Consider the following 12,728-nt stretch of genomic DNA (forward strand, 5'->3'; position numbering starts at 1 on the left):
ATTTTAACCATCTTCCCTGTCCCTGCTGAAGAAAAGCAGGCCCAAACCATGATGCTGCCACCACCATGTTTGACAATGGGGATGGTGTGTTCAGGGTGATGAGCTGTGTTGCTTTTACGCCAAACATAACGTTTTCCATTGTTGCCAAAAAGTTCAATTTTGGTTTCATCTGACCAGAGCACCTTCTTCCACATGTTTGGTGTGTCTCCCAGGTGGCTTGTGGCAAACTTTAAACAACACTTTTTATGGATATCTTTAAGAAATGTCTTTCTTCTTGCCACTCTTCCATAAAGGCCAGATTTGTGCAATATACGACTGATTGTTGTCCTATGGACAGAGTCTCCCACCTCAGCTGTAGATCTCTGCAGTTCATCCAGAGTGATCATGGGCCTCTTGGCTGCATCTCTGATCAGTCTTCTCCTTGTATGAGCTGAAAGTTTAGAGGGACGGCCAGGTCTTGGTAGATTTGCAGTGGTCTGATACTCCTTCCATTTCAATATTATCGCTTGCACAGTGCTCCTTGGGATGTTTAAAGCTTGGGAAATCTTTTTGTATTCAAATCCGGCTTTAAACTTCTTCACAACAGTATCTCGGACCTGCCTGGTGTGTTCCTTGTTCTTCATGATGCTCTCTGCGCTTTTAACGGACCTCTGAGACTATCACAGTGCAGGTGCATTTATACGGAGACTTGATTACACACAGGTGGATTGTATTTATCATCATTAGTCATTTAGGTCAACATTGGATCATTCAGAGATCCTCACTGAACTTCTGGAGAGAGTTTGCTGCACTGAAAGTAAAGGGGCTGAATAATTTTGCACGCCCAATTTTTCAGTTTTTGATTTGTTAAAAAAGTTTGAAATATCCAATAAATGTCGTTCCAGTTCATGATTGTGTCCCACTTGTTGTTGATTCTTCACAAAAAAATACAGTTTTATATCTTTATGTTTGAAGCCTGAAATGTGGCAAAAGGTCGCAAAGTTCAAGGGGGCCGAATACTTTCGCAAGGCACTGTAAATGTTTGGCATGTACTGTACTTCTGCAAGCAGCTGCATCATAGGTTGAATTCTTTCCACAAATGGTTTCTGGCTTCACCGGAGTAGTCAGATAACCTTTCAGATAATTATAAAAGCACATGGTTAAATCATACTGAAATCAAAATAGTAACTCTTACAAATTAAAAAAAACTATGCAGTTAGATCTCTCCTGGTGTTTATGATATCAAATCAAATGTTATTTGTCACATGCGCCGAATACAACAGGTGTCGACCTTACAGTGAAATGCTTACTTACGAGCCCTTTACCACAAATAAGTATTAAGTAAAAAAAATAGATAAGGAATTAAAAATAAAATAAAAGTAACAAATAGTTAGAGCAGCAGTAAAATAACAATAGCGAGGTTATATACAGGGGGTACCGGTATAGAGTCAATGTGCAGGGGCACTGGTTAGTCGAGGTAATTGAGGTTGATTAGCTGTTCAGGAGTCTTGTGGCTTGGGGGTAGAAGCTGGGGGTTGAAGCTGGACCTGTTGGGGCGGTGTGCAAATTGGAGTGGGTCTAGGGTTTCTGGGATAATGGTGTTGATGTGAGCCATGACCAGCCTTTCAAAGCACTTTGTGGCTTCAGATATGAGTGCTATGGGTCGGTAGTCATTTAGACAGGTTACCTTAGTGTTCTTGGGCACAGGGACTATGGTGGTCTGCTTGAAACATGTTGGTATTACAGACTCGTGAGGGACAGGTTGAAAATGTCAGTGAAGACACTTGCAAGTTGGTTAGCACAGGCTTGGAGTACACGTCCTGGTAATCCGTCTGGCCCTGCGACCTTGTGAATGTTGGCCTGTTTCAAGGTCTTACTCACATCGGCTACGTAGAGAGTGGTCATACAGTCGTCCGAAACAGCTGATGCTCTCATGTATGTTTCTGTGTTACTTGCCTCGAAGCCAGCATAGAGCTTATTTAGCTCATCTGGTAGGCCTGTGTCACTGGGCAGCTCGCGGCTGTGCTTCCCTTTGTAGTCTGTAATAGTTTGCAAGCCCTGCAACATATCCTGACGAGCATCCAAGCCAGTGTAGTACGATATGTATGATATGATATGGGCTCCTAAGACTGGCAGTACATGCATGCGTCTGAAAATGTACTAGCATAATTATTTTACATCCGTTTATACAGGCAAAATGTACAGTTGGGTGTGGCAGGTAGCCTAGTGGTTAGAGCGTTGGACTAGTGAACGAAAGGTTGCAAGATCAAAATCCATGAGCTGACAAGGTAAAAGTACAAATCTGTCATTCTGCCCCTGAACAAGGCAGTTAACCCACTGTTCCTAGGTTGTCATTGTACACAAGAATTTGTTCTTCACTGACTTGCCTAGTTAAATAAAATAAAAAACATTCAGATGAATAGACCCTGGAACAAACAATAAATACTGTATACGCTGTCATTTTTTGCCTAATTGCTAATGTTCTGTGTAAATGTTTGTAGATGTATTATTTTGATGGGAATTAAATGGAAATGTACAACCCGTTGACAGGTCAGGACTAATAGTTTAACAGTAGTTGTCGGCTGCCTAGAGGATTTCAATACAGAACTTGTATGTTTGATCTAGCATATACCAGCAGAGGGCACCATGTAACAGTTATTGAATGCAAAACATGAAACTGCCTTCCAAAAGTAAAGTATGCTGTAGCCTACACCTCAACGGCTGCACTAGCTTGGCTATGTTATCCAAACATGTCTGATAAAAGTATATGTTATGACGAAAAACTATTATGTCTACTTTACCTGTAGTATTTTGATAGAACTGTGATGGAATACATGTCATGTTCTTTCTCAGTGGAAACCACACGTGGAACTCTTGAGTGTTGACAGCATCTTTACTCAGAGTTATGAAGTATGAATTGTTATCTTTCCTCACTTCAAATGTACAGCTGGAGAAACCTGGATGACATTTTTCTAAAGATACATACAGCATTACAACAAAGTATTCATAAAATGAATTTGAATGTTTTGAATAACCATAACTGGACTCTGTAATATAGATCTACATAAGGTTTTACATAAAGTGAGGCTACCTGATGTTGTTGTGTTCTCTCCAGTAGATATGATGCAGAGCCTCTGGATTTCCTGCTGTGAGGTACAATTCCCTATCCAATCTGGAAACAAGGCAATGTACACTGAGTATACAAACATTAAGGACACCTGCTCTTTCCATGACGTAGACTGACCAGGTGAAAGCTATGACCCCTTATTGATGTCACTAGTTACATTTTTAAGCCTTGAGACAATTGAGACATGATTGTGTATGTGTGCCATTCAGAGGATGAATGGGCAAAAGATAATATTTAAGTGCCTTTGAACGGGTTATGGTAGTAGGTGGCAGGCGCACCGGTTTGTATCAAGAACTGCAACACTGCTGGGTTTTTCATGCTCAATAGTGTGTATTAAGAAAGGCCCACCACCCAAAGGACATCCAGTCAACTTGACACAACTGTGGGAAGCATTAGAGTCAATATGGGCCAGCATCCCTGTGGAATGCTTTCGACACCTTGTAGAGTTCATGCTCAAACAAACTGAGGCTGTTCTGAGGGCAAAAGGGGGTGCAACTCAACATTAGGAAGGTGTTCCTAATGTTTGGTATACTCAGTGTATATCCTATGCTGTGGCACAGACATGAGCTTATATTTTTTACAATGTTTCACCTCTCCGTTAACTAGTTAGTTATCATACTGTACCTGAAAAGTTATTCTGTGATGGACAATCATTCCCATTCCTAATGACTCCTGAATATGTGTCATCGTTCACTATCAGTACTTTACAACCTAAAAATACAATGCCGGTTAATGCATACATTTAAGGACAAGATCTATTGAAATTTGTTGTACAAAATATATATATACACTACCGTTCAAAAGTTTTAGAACACCTACTCATCAAAGGCTTTTTCTTTATTTGACTATTTTCTACATTGTAGAATAATAGTGAAGACATCAAAACTATAAAGTTGGTTGAGAGAATGCCAAGAGTGTGCAAAGCTGTCATCAAGGCAAAAGGTGGGTATTTGAAGAATCTCAAATCTCTGATTTTTTCTGATTTTTTAACAATTGTTGGTTACTACGTGATTCCATATGTGTTATTTAATAGTGTTGATGGCTTCACTATTATTCTACAATGTAGAAAATAATCCAAATAAAGAAGAACCCTTGAATGAGAATGGTGTTCTAAAACTTTGACCCGTAACATGTACATATGAATCCCTTTTTTAAATGCACCAGCAATACATTAGAGTTAAGCCCCTTTAAATTAAAAGTTCACTTTTTAAGAAAAAATATAATTTGCAATGCTTTTCTGGCTGACGAGCATGAAAAATATAGCATCCAATCAAATGATTTGAGTGTTTTTTCTACATTACAAGGGGAAACGTAACTTACGATGTTTACTTGAATTATTTTGGCAGCCAATGCCACAGAGCAGAATGGCTGTGGTCAAACAAAATCTCCAAAGTTTCCCTTCCATTGATAGCCTTAATCTGTCAAGCCAAGAAAACATGTATCATTACAGGCTCATTACAACAGTCTAATATACATCTGAATAGCCTCTTTTATTGATTGAAGAAATCTAATCGTGGCATGGGGCTGTTCAATGACAGACATATTTTTAATTAAAATATATCACTTGATGGTTTCATTTCAGAGACAAATAATTGTGTGTTTTTTTGTTGCTAAATGCTATATATCCACTTCACTCTCGGAGGAATACATAGTATATCTAGGTTTTACACAGTAAAATATAACAAATAACTACATTTTACTACAACTGCATTTAAAGAAATGTACAAATGCTACATTGGTGACATCAATATTGAAAAAAAGGCAGTAATATTGGACATTTTAGTCATTTAGCAGATGCTTTTCTTAACCATAGAGACTTACTGTAAGTGCATTAATTTTAAGGGGGGGGGGGGGGGGGGGTGCATGCAACTCAATATTAGGAAGGCGTTCTTAATGTTTTGTAGAGTTTTGCAAAATTAACATATTTTCATACACATCTAAGATCGATGAATAAAAAATCTGAGAACAGTAATATTTTACACACATGAAGGTACCCATAAGCCAACATTTCTGGATATAGTGGATATAGCGTTTTGCAATAAACTCTTCAACTATCAAGATCTCATCTTTTATATTGTTTTCTAGAAGAAAAAGTATAATTGTCATTATCAGCAAAATGGTGAAACAGAAATTATAAGACCAATCAAGGATTCTTACCCGTCTGATGAGAGAGTCATGGCTGAATGTTTTGTTAGCGCTCTTAACTCCTGTTACAGTTAACTATGAGCACTAGGCGATATACTGTTGACATTACGTCTCTGTAGATTTACCTTGCAAATGAGACACATTCATGTCCTCTGAGAATCCATTGTGTTCCTGTGACATGTGCAGTGGGCACTTACACAGACCGTACATCAATTCAAAATGTTGTTTGACAGGCCTACTCAATGGTGCAAAGTACTTTAAAGTACTACTTAAGTCACTTTTGGTGGTATCTTTACTTTACAATGTATATTTTGGACAACTTTTACTTTTACTTCACTACATTCATTAAAAAATATATATATATATATGCATTACATTTTGAATGTGTTGCAAGTGCGTTACTGTGTTTGGACCCCAGGAAGAGTAGATGCTGCCTTCACAGCAGCTAATGGGGATCCCTTATAAATTCAAATATAAATGGTTAGCAGGACAGGACATTGGTGGAAAAAGTATCCAATTGTAATACTGTAGTAAAAGTAAAGATACAGTACCTTAATAGAAAAGGACTCAAGTAAAAGTGAGTCACCCAGTAAAATAGTACTTGAGCAAAAGTCTAGAAGTATTTGGTTTTAAATATACTTAAAATTATTTGAAATGTTTTATACTTTTAGACTTTTAAATTACATTTACTTTTGATACTTAAGTATCTTTAAAACCAAATACTTTTGGACTTTTACTCAAGTACTATTTTACTGGGTGACTCACTTTTACTTGAGTCCTTTTCTATTAAGGTATCTTTACTTTTAGTCAAGTATGACAGTTGGGTACCTTTTCACCACTGGGCCTCCTGTGCCTTATGGCTCACAGGCATAACTTTAAACACTTTAATAAAATATAGTCTTATCAAACTAAATAATTTCAGTTTTCATTAATTGAACACAAAAATGAATGGTATGCAATTGTTTCTAAATGAAATAAGGTTATTTATATTTTACAAACATACTAACATCACATCCATTAATAATTCAAATGATCTCAAAACCCAGAACCAAATGCATTGTGCACTGGTCAGTTTCAGTTTCTGTCAACAGTCTGTCAGGACAGACTATAGAGCAATGACTAATGTGCTTTTCACACTTGTTTCTCTGTAATCCAATCCAACGGATCTAGACACATTTTTCATCCTTTCCAATATTCACAATAGCAGGATTTTGTTTGGTTGTTTGGAAATGTTGTTTTGTTTCAGTACATAGAAAGCCTTTGGTCGATGGAAGAGATAGACTTGGGCATCCAGCAAGTTGGTATAAAGGCTTGACAGGACTCTATGTGATACAGAAATGCAAATAGTTTTGCCGGGGCACAGTAGATGCTGGTATAGACTTTCACAGATGCAAATAGACCATGCAAATGATCCCCGTATTGGAGACACAAATGTCAGATTTGAGCCAGTTTGCTACAACAGCAAAATAATCCTGAGGCAACAGGAAATGTAAATTAATATGTGGATTATAATGAATTAACATTTTTGCAGTGGTGGAAAAGGTACCCAACTGTCCTACTTGAGTAAAAGTAAAGATACCTTAATAAAAATGACTCAAGTAAAAGTGTCACCCAGTAAAATACTACTTGAGTAAAAGTCTAAACGTATTTGGTTTTAAATATACTTAAGTATCAAAAGTACATGTAATTGCTAAAATATATTTAAGTACAAGTATAAATCATTTCAAATTCCTTATATTAAGCAAAGCAGACGGACACATTTTCTTATTTACAGATAGCCAGGGGTTCAATCCAACACTCAGACATCCTTTACAAACAAAGCATGTATTTAGTGAGTCCTCCAGATCAGAGGCAGTAGGGATGAGGGATGTTCTCTTGATAAGTATGTGAATTAGACCATTTTCCTGTCCTGCTTAGCATTCAAAATGTAATGAGTTTTGCTAGCACAGACTGGAATATGTTCCGGGATTCTTCCTATGGCGTTGAGGAGTACACCACATCTGTCACTGGCTTCATCATTAAGTGCATCGATGACGTCGTCCCCACAGTGACCGTACGTACATACCCAGAAGCCATGGATTACAGGCAACATCCGTACTGATCTAAAGGGTGGAGCTTCCGCTTTCACTGAGCGGGACTCTAACCCGGAAGCTTATAAGAAATCCCGCTATGCCCTCCGACGAACCATCAAACAGGCAAAGCGTCAATACAGGACTAAGATTGAATTGTACTACACCTGCTCTGACGCTCATCGGATGTGGCAGGGCTTGCAAACTATTACAGACTTTTTTATTTAACCTTTATTTAACCAGGAAAAGCCCATTGAGACCCAGAGTCTCTTTTTCAAGGGAGACCTGGCCAAGAAGGCAGCAAGAAGGCAGCAACAGTCAGTACATTACATAATTAAAACATACAGCAATACCATACAACACAACGTGATCCAGGCTAAAAAAAAAAGCATTTACACTCATCTGTAACAGAGTCTCCCATCAATATTTTAAATGAATTCAGTGGCACTAACATATCCAGATGAAGCATGGATTGTAGACTATTCCATGCCTCTGGTGCACAACAAGAGAAGGCAGTTTAGCCTAATACTGTGAATGTCCTGGGGACTTTAAGTAGCAACCACCTATCAGACCCGGTATGGTAACTGCTGGTGGTGAAGGAGACCAGACTACAGAGGTAAAGAGGGAGTTTACCCAAAAGGGCTTTGTAGATGAACACATACAAATGTATCTTTCTGCGCATATAAAGTGAGGTCCAACCTATCATTTGGTACAAGGTGACTTGGGATTATTAATAAAGCGCATGATTAACAGAGTCCAGTCTCTGTAAGATGGAGGTTGCATGCATATACAACAAGTAACCATAATCAATTACAGAGAGAAAAGTGGCCTGAACAAGCTTATTTCTAGCCATAAGGGGAGGCAAGCCTTATTACGAAAATAAAAACCCAATTTCAATTTAAGGTTTGTCACAAGATTATCCACATGAACTTTAAAAGACAACTTGTCTTCCAACCAAATACCTAGGTATTTGTAGGATGACACTTTTTCAATGGATAAGCCACCAGATGTGACAATGCTAACCTTCTCTGGCAGAGTTCCAGCTCCGGTAAAGGTCATGAATTTAGTTTTTTGTATGTTCAAGACGATTTTGAGACCATAAAGTGAGGCCTGCAGTGACTGAAAAGCAGTCTTGAGCTGTTCAACAGCCTGAACCAGAGAAGGAGCACGTTAATATATGGCTGTATCATCTGCGTATAGATGTAAATTTGCTGTTTGCATCCCATTTCTCAAATCAAATCAACAACCCAGGAGCTAAATTGGAACCCTGGGGCACACCTCTATTAATCTCAAGAAAGCTATACTTGTGATTTTAATTATATACACATTGTGTTCTGTCAGAAAGATAGGTGTGAGCTGTGAGCTGCCCAGTGACATGAGCCTACCAGACGAGCTAAATGACTTCTATGTTCGCTTCGACTCCACACTGCCCTTTCCCACCTGGACAAAAGGAACACCTTTGTGAGAATGCTACACCGTAGTGCCCTCAAAGCTCATCACTAAGCTAAGGACCCTGGGACTAAACACCTCCCTCTGCAACTGGATCCTGGACTTCCTGACAGCCCGCCTCCAGGTGGTAAGGGTAGGTAAAAACACATTTGGCATGCTGATCCTCAACACGGGGTCCCCTCAGGGGTGCGTGCTTAGTCCCCTCCTGTACTCCCTGTTCACTCATGACTGCATGGGGAAGGCACGACTCCAACACCATCATCAAGTTTGTTGATGACACAACAATGGTAGGCCTGATCACCGACAACGATGAGACAGCCTATAGGGAAGAGCTCAGAGACCTGGCTGTGCGGTGCCAGGACAACAGCTTCTCCCTAAACGTGATCAAGACAGAGGAGATGATTGTGGACCACAGGAAAAGGATGACCGAATACGCCCCCCATTCTCATCGACGGTGCTGTAGTGAAGCAGGTTGAGAGTTTCAAGTTCCTTGGTGTCCACATCACCACAAACTATCATCGTCCAAGCACACTAAGAAAGCCTATTCCCCCTCAGGAGACTGAAAAGATTTGGTAATGGTCTTCAGATCCTCAAAAAGTTATACAGCTGCACCATCGAGAGCATCCTGACTGGTTGCATCACTGCCTGGTATGGCAACAGCTCGGCCTCTGACGGCAAGGCACTACAGAGGGTAGTGCATACGGCCCAGTACATCACTGGGGCCAAGCTTCCTGCCATTCAGGACCTCTTTACCAGGCGGTGTCAGATGAAGGCCCTAAACATTGTCAAAGACTCCAGCCACCCTAGTCATAGACTGTTCTCTCTGCTACCGCATGGCAAGCAGGACCGGAGTGCCAAGTCTAGGTCCAAAAAGCTTCTTAACAGCTTCTACCCCCAAGCCATAAGACTCCTGAACAGCTAATCAAAGGGATACCCAGACCCCTCTTTTACACTGCTGCTCTCTGTTTATTATCTATGCATAATCACTTGAACTCTACCTACATGTACATATTTCCTCAATTACCTTGACTAACCGGTGCTCCCGCACATTGACTCTGTACCGGTACCCCCTGTATATAGCCTCGCTATTATTATTTTACTGCGGCTGTTTAGTTGCTGTTTAGTTATGTGTTACTTTTATTTTCTATTTTTTACTTAACACTTATTTTTCTTAAAACTGCATTGTTGGTTAAGGGCTTGTAAGTAAGCATTTCACTGTTATATTCGGCGCATGTGACAAATACAATTTGATTTTATTTAATTTGAGTACTTTTGGGTGTCAGGGAACATGTATGGAGTAAAAAGTACATCAGTTTCTTTAGGAATGTAGTGAAGTAAAAGTAAAAGTTGTCAAAAATATGTATAGTAAAGTAAAGTAGAGATACCACAAAAAACGACTTAAGTCGTTTTTAAAGTATTTTTACTTAAGTACTTTACACCACTGCATTTTTGTAGGGCTTGATAACTTTTTCGTAAGTGAAAAAAGTGGAAATTACAAACTTCAGAAGCCTTGTTAAATACACTAACATTTTATATGTTTTACATTTTCCATTAAAGTTATTGTGCAGCAGAATGATCAAATGAAGATCCTACATCTGTAGCAAAATGTCTAGACCACAGATGATCAAGCTTAACAGACTGTGAAATGCCATTAAAGCACTGAAAATAACTGTTGTTGAGGGGATGTATTTGCTGCTTATAATAATTTTGCAAACAATTGTCCCCACCACATATTCAGTTTGGACAGCAAGTCTCAAAAGTTTTAGATTACTATAAAACCAGATATAAGGCTACATTTTTCCTGGTGTGTGTGTGTGTGTGTACATGTGTGTGTCAGAGAGGTTAATCTCCCGGTTGTGGAGATATGGGGTGTGATCCTCTGCAGCTGGGGGCTCTTCGGAGGGCCAGCATCTCAGGTTTCAGCCAGTTGTGTGTGTGCTGCTGCCTAGCTGTCCATGGCTACAACGACTCCCTTGTGTCCCTAAATCAAACTCTAAATTACCTCAGCTAGACTCGGGCCTGAAGAGTATGCATTTATGTGTGTAAATGTCTTTAGGCTATGTGTAGAGTGCATGAATAGAGCTTATAAGCATCAACAGGTGCTTTTTGTTTGTGTGGCATTGAGCAAATGAAATAACATTTAATTGGTCACGTACACATACAGGGCATTCGGGAAGTATTCAGACCCCTTGACTTTTTCCACATTTTGTTACGTTACAGCATTACTCTAAAATGAATTAAATCTTTCATTCCTTCATAAATATACACACAATACCCCATAATGACAAAGCATAAACATGTTTTTAGATAAAATAAAATAAATATCACAGTTACATAACTATTCAGACACTTTACTCAGTACTTCGTTAAAGCACCTTTGCCAGCGATTACAGCATCGAGTCTTATTAGGTGTGGTGGTACAACCTTGGCACACCTGTATTTGGAGAGTTTCTCCCATTCCTCTCTGCAGATCCTCTCAAGATCTGTCGGGTTGGATGGGGAGCGTCGCTGCAGAGCTATTTTCAGGTCACTCCAGAGATGTTTGATCGGATTCAAGTCCGGGTTCTGGCTGGGCCACTCAAGGATATTCAGAGACTTGTCTCGAAGCCTCTCCTGCGTTGTCTTGGCTGTGTGCTTAGTGTCGTTGTCCTATTGAAAGGTGAACCTTCATCCCAGTCTAAGATCCATAGCGCTCTGGAGCAAGTTTTCATCAAGGATTTCTCTGTACTTTGCTCCGTTCATCTTTCCCTCGATCCTGACTAGTCTCCCAGTTCTTGCCACTGAAAAACATTCCCACAGCATGATGCTGCCACCACCATGCTTCACCGTAGGGATTGTGCCAGGTTTCCTCCAGACGGGATGCTTGGCATTCATGCCAAAGAGATCAATCTTGGTTTCATCAGACCGAAGAATCTTGTTTCTGATGGTCTGTCCTTTAGGTGCCTTTTAGTAAACTCCAAGCCAACTGTTATGTGCCTTTTACTGAGTAGTGGCTTCTGTCTGGCCACTCTGCTATAAAGGCCTGATTTGTGGAGTGCTCTGTCAGAGTAACCATTGAGTTCTTGGTCACCTCCCTGACCAAGGCCCTTCTCCCCTGATTGCTCAGCTTGGCCGGGTGGCCAGCTCTAGGAAGAGTCTTGGTGGTTTCAAAATTCTTCCATTTAAGAATGATGGAGGCCACTGTATTCTTGTGGACCTTCAATGCTGCAGAAATGTGTTGGTACCTTTCCCCAGATCTGTGCCTCGACACAATCCTGTCTTTGAGTTCTACAGACAATTCCTTCGACGTCATGGATTGGTTTTTGCTCTGACATTCACTGTCAACTGTTGAACCTCATATAGACTGGTGTGTGCATTTCCAAATCATGTCCAATCAATTGAATTTACCACAGGTGGACTCCAATCAAGTTGTAGAAACATCTCAAGGATGATCAATGGAAACAGGATGCACCTGAGCTCAACTTCGAGTCTCATAGCAAAGGGTCTGAATACTGTAAATAAGGTTTTTCAATGTAGAGAAAACCTGTTTTCGCTTTGTCGTTATGGGGTATTGTGTGTAGATTGATGAGAAGAAAATGTAACTTAATCCATTTTAGAATAAAACTGTAACGTAACAAAATGTGGAAAAAGTTAACGCGTCTGAATTTCCCAAAATGCACTGTATTTTGCAGACGTTATCACGGGTGCAGAGAAATGCCTGTGTTCCTAGCAGTGGCATCTCGTCATTCAGGGCAGGTGTTTTGAGCCTCACATCATTTTTTTGGGGGGGGGGGCTTGCCTGTTTTTCATGTTATTTTGGCATTAATATGTGTCACATATCAGTTTGCAAACAATGTAAAAAATATATATATCATTGAGTACACCGCCCCAGACCATGACGGATCCTCCACCTCCAAATCGATCCCGCTCCAGAGTACAGTCCTCGGTGTAATGATCATTCCTTTGACGATAAACGCACA

The 12,728-nt window shown here is 39.9% G+C and overlaps 1 protein-coding gene and 1 long non-coding RNA gene across 2 annotated transcripts in view; one reads left to right on the forward strand and one right to left on the reverse strand.

Moving 5' to 3' along the window:
• Nucleotides 1-12,728, forward strand: part of LOC139384057 (dnaJ homolog subfamily C member 17-like) — a 491,465-nt gene that overhangs the window by 147,137 nt on the left and 331,600 nt on the right. The gene's annotated exons all lie outside the window — the stretch shown is intronic.
• On the reverse strand, nucleotides 3,071-3,793 carry LOC139383561 (uncharacterized). Its single transcript, XR_011628747.1, has 2 exons — nucleotides 3,731-3,793; nucleotides 3,071-3,151 (listed from the first exon to the last, which is right to left on the reverse strand). It is a non-coding gene; the product is annotated as an uncharacterized lncRNA (long non-coding RNA).

This window comes from Oncorhynchus clarkii, chromosome 25 (assembly GCF_045791955.1).
Source record: "Oncorhynchus clarkii lewisi isolate Uvic-CL-2024 chromosome 25, UVic_Ocla_1.0, whole genome shotgun sequence".
Classification (NCBI taxonomy): Eukaryota; Metazoa; Chordata; class Actinopteri; order Salmoniformes; family Salmonidae; genus Oncorhynchus; species Oncorhynchus clarkii.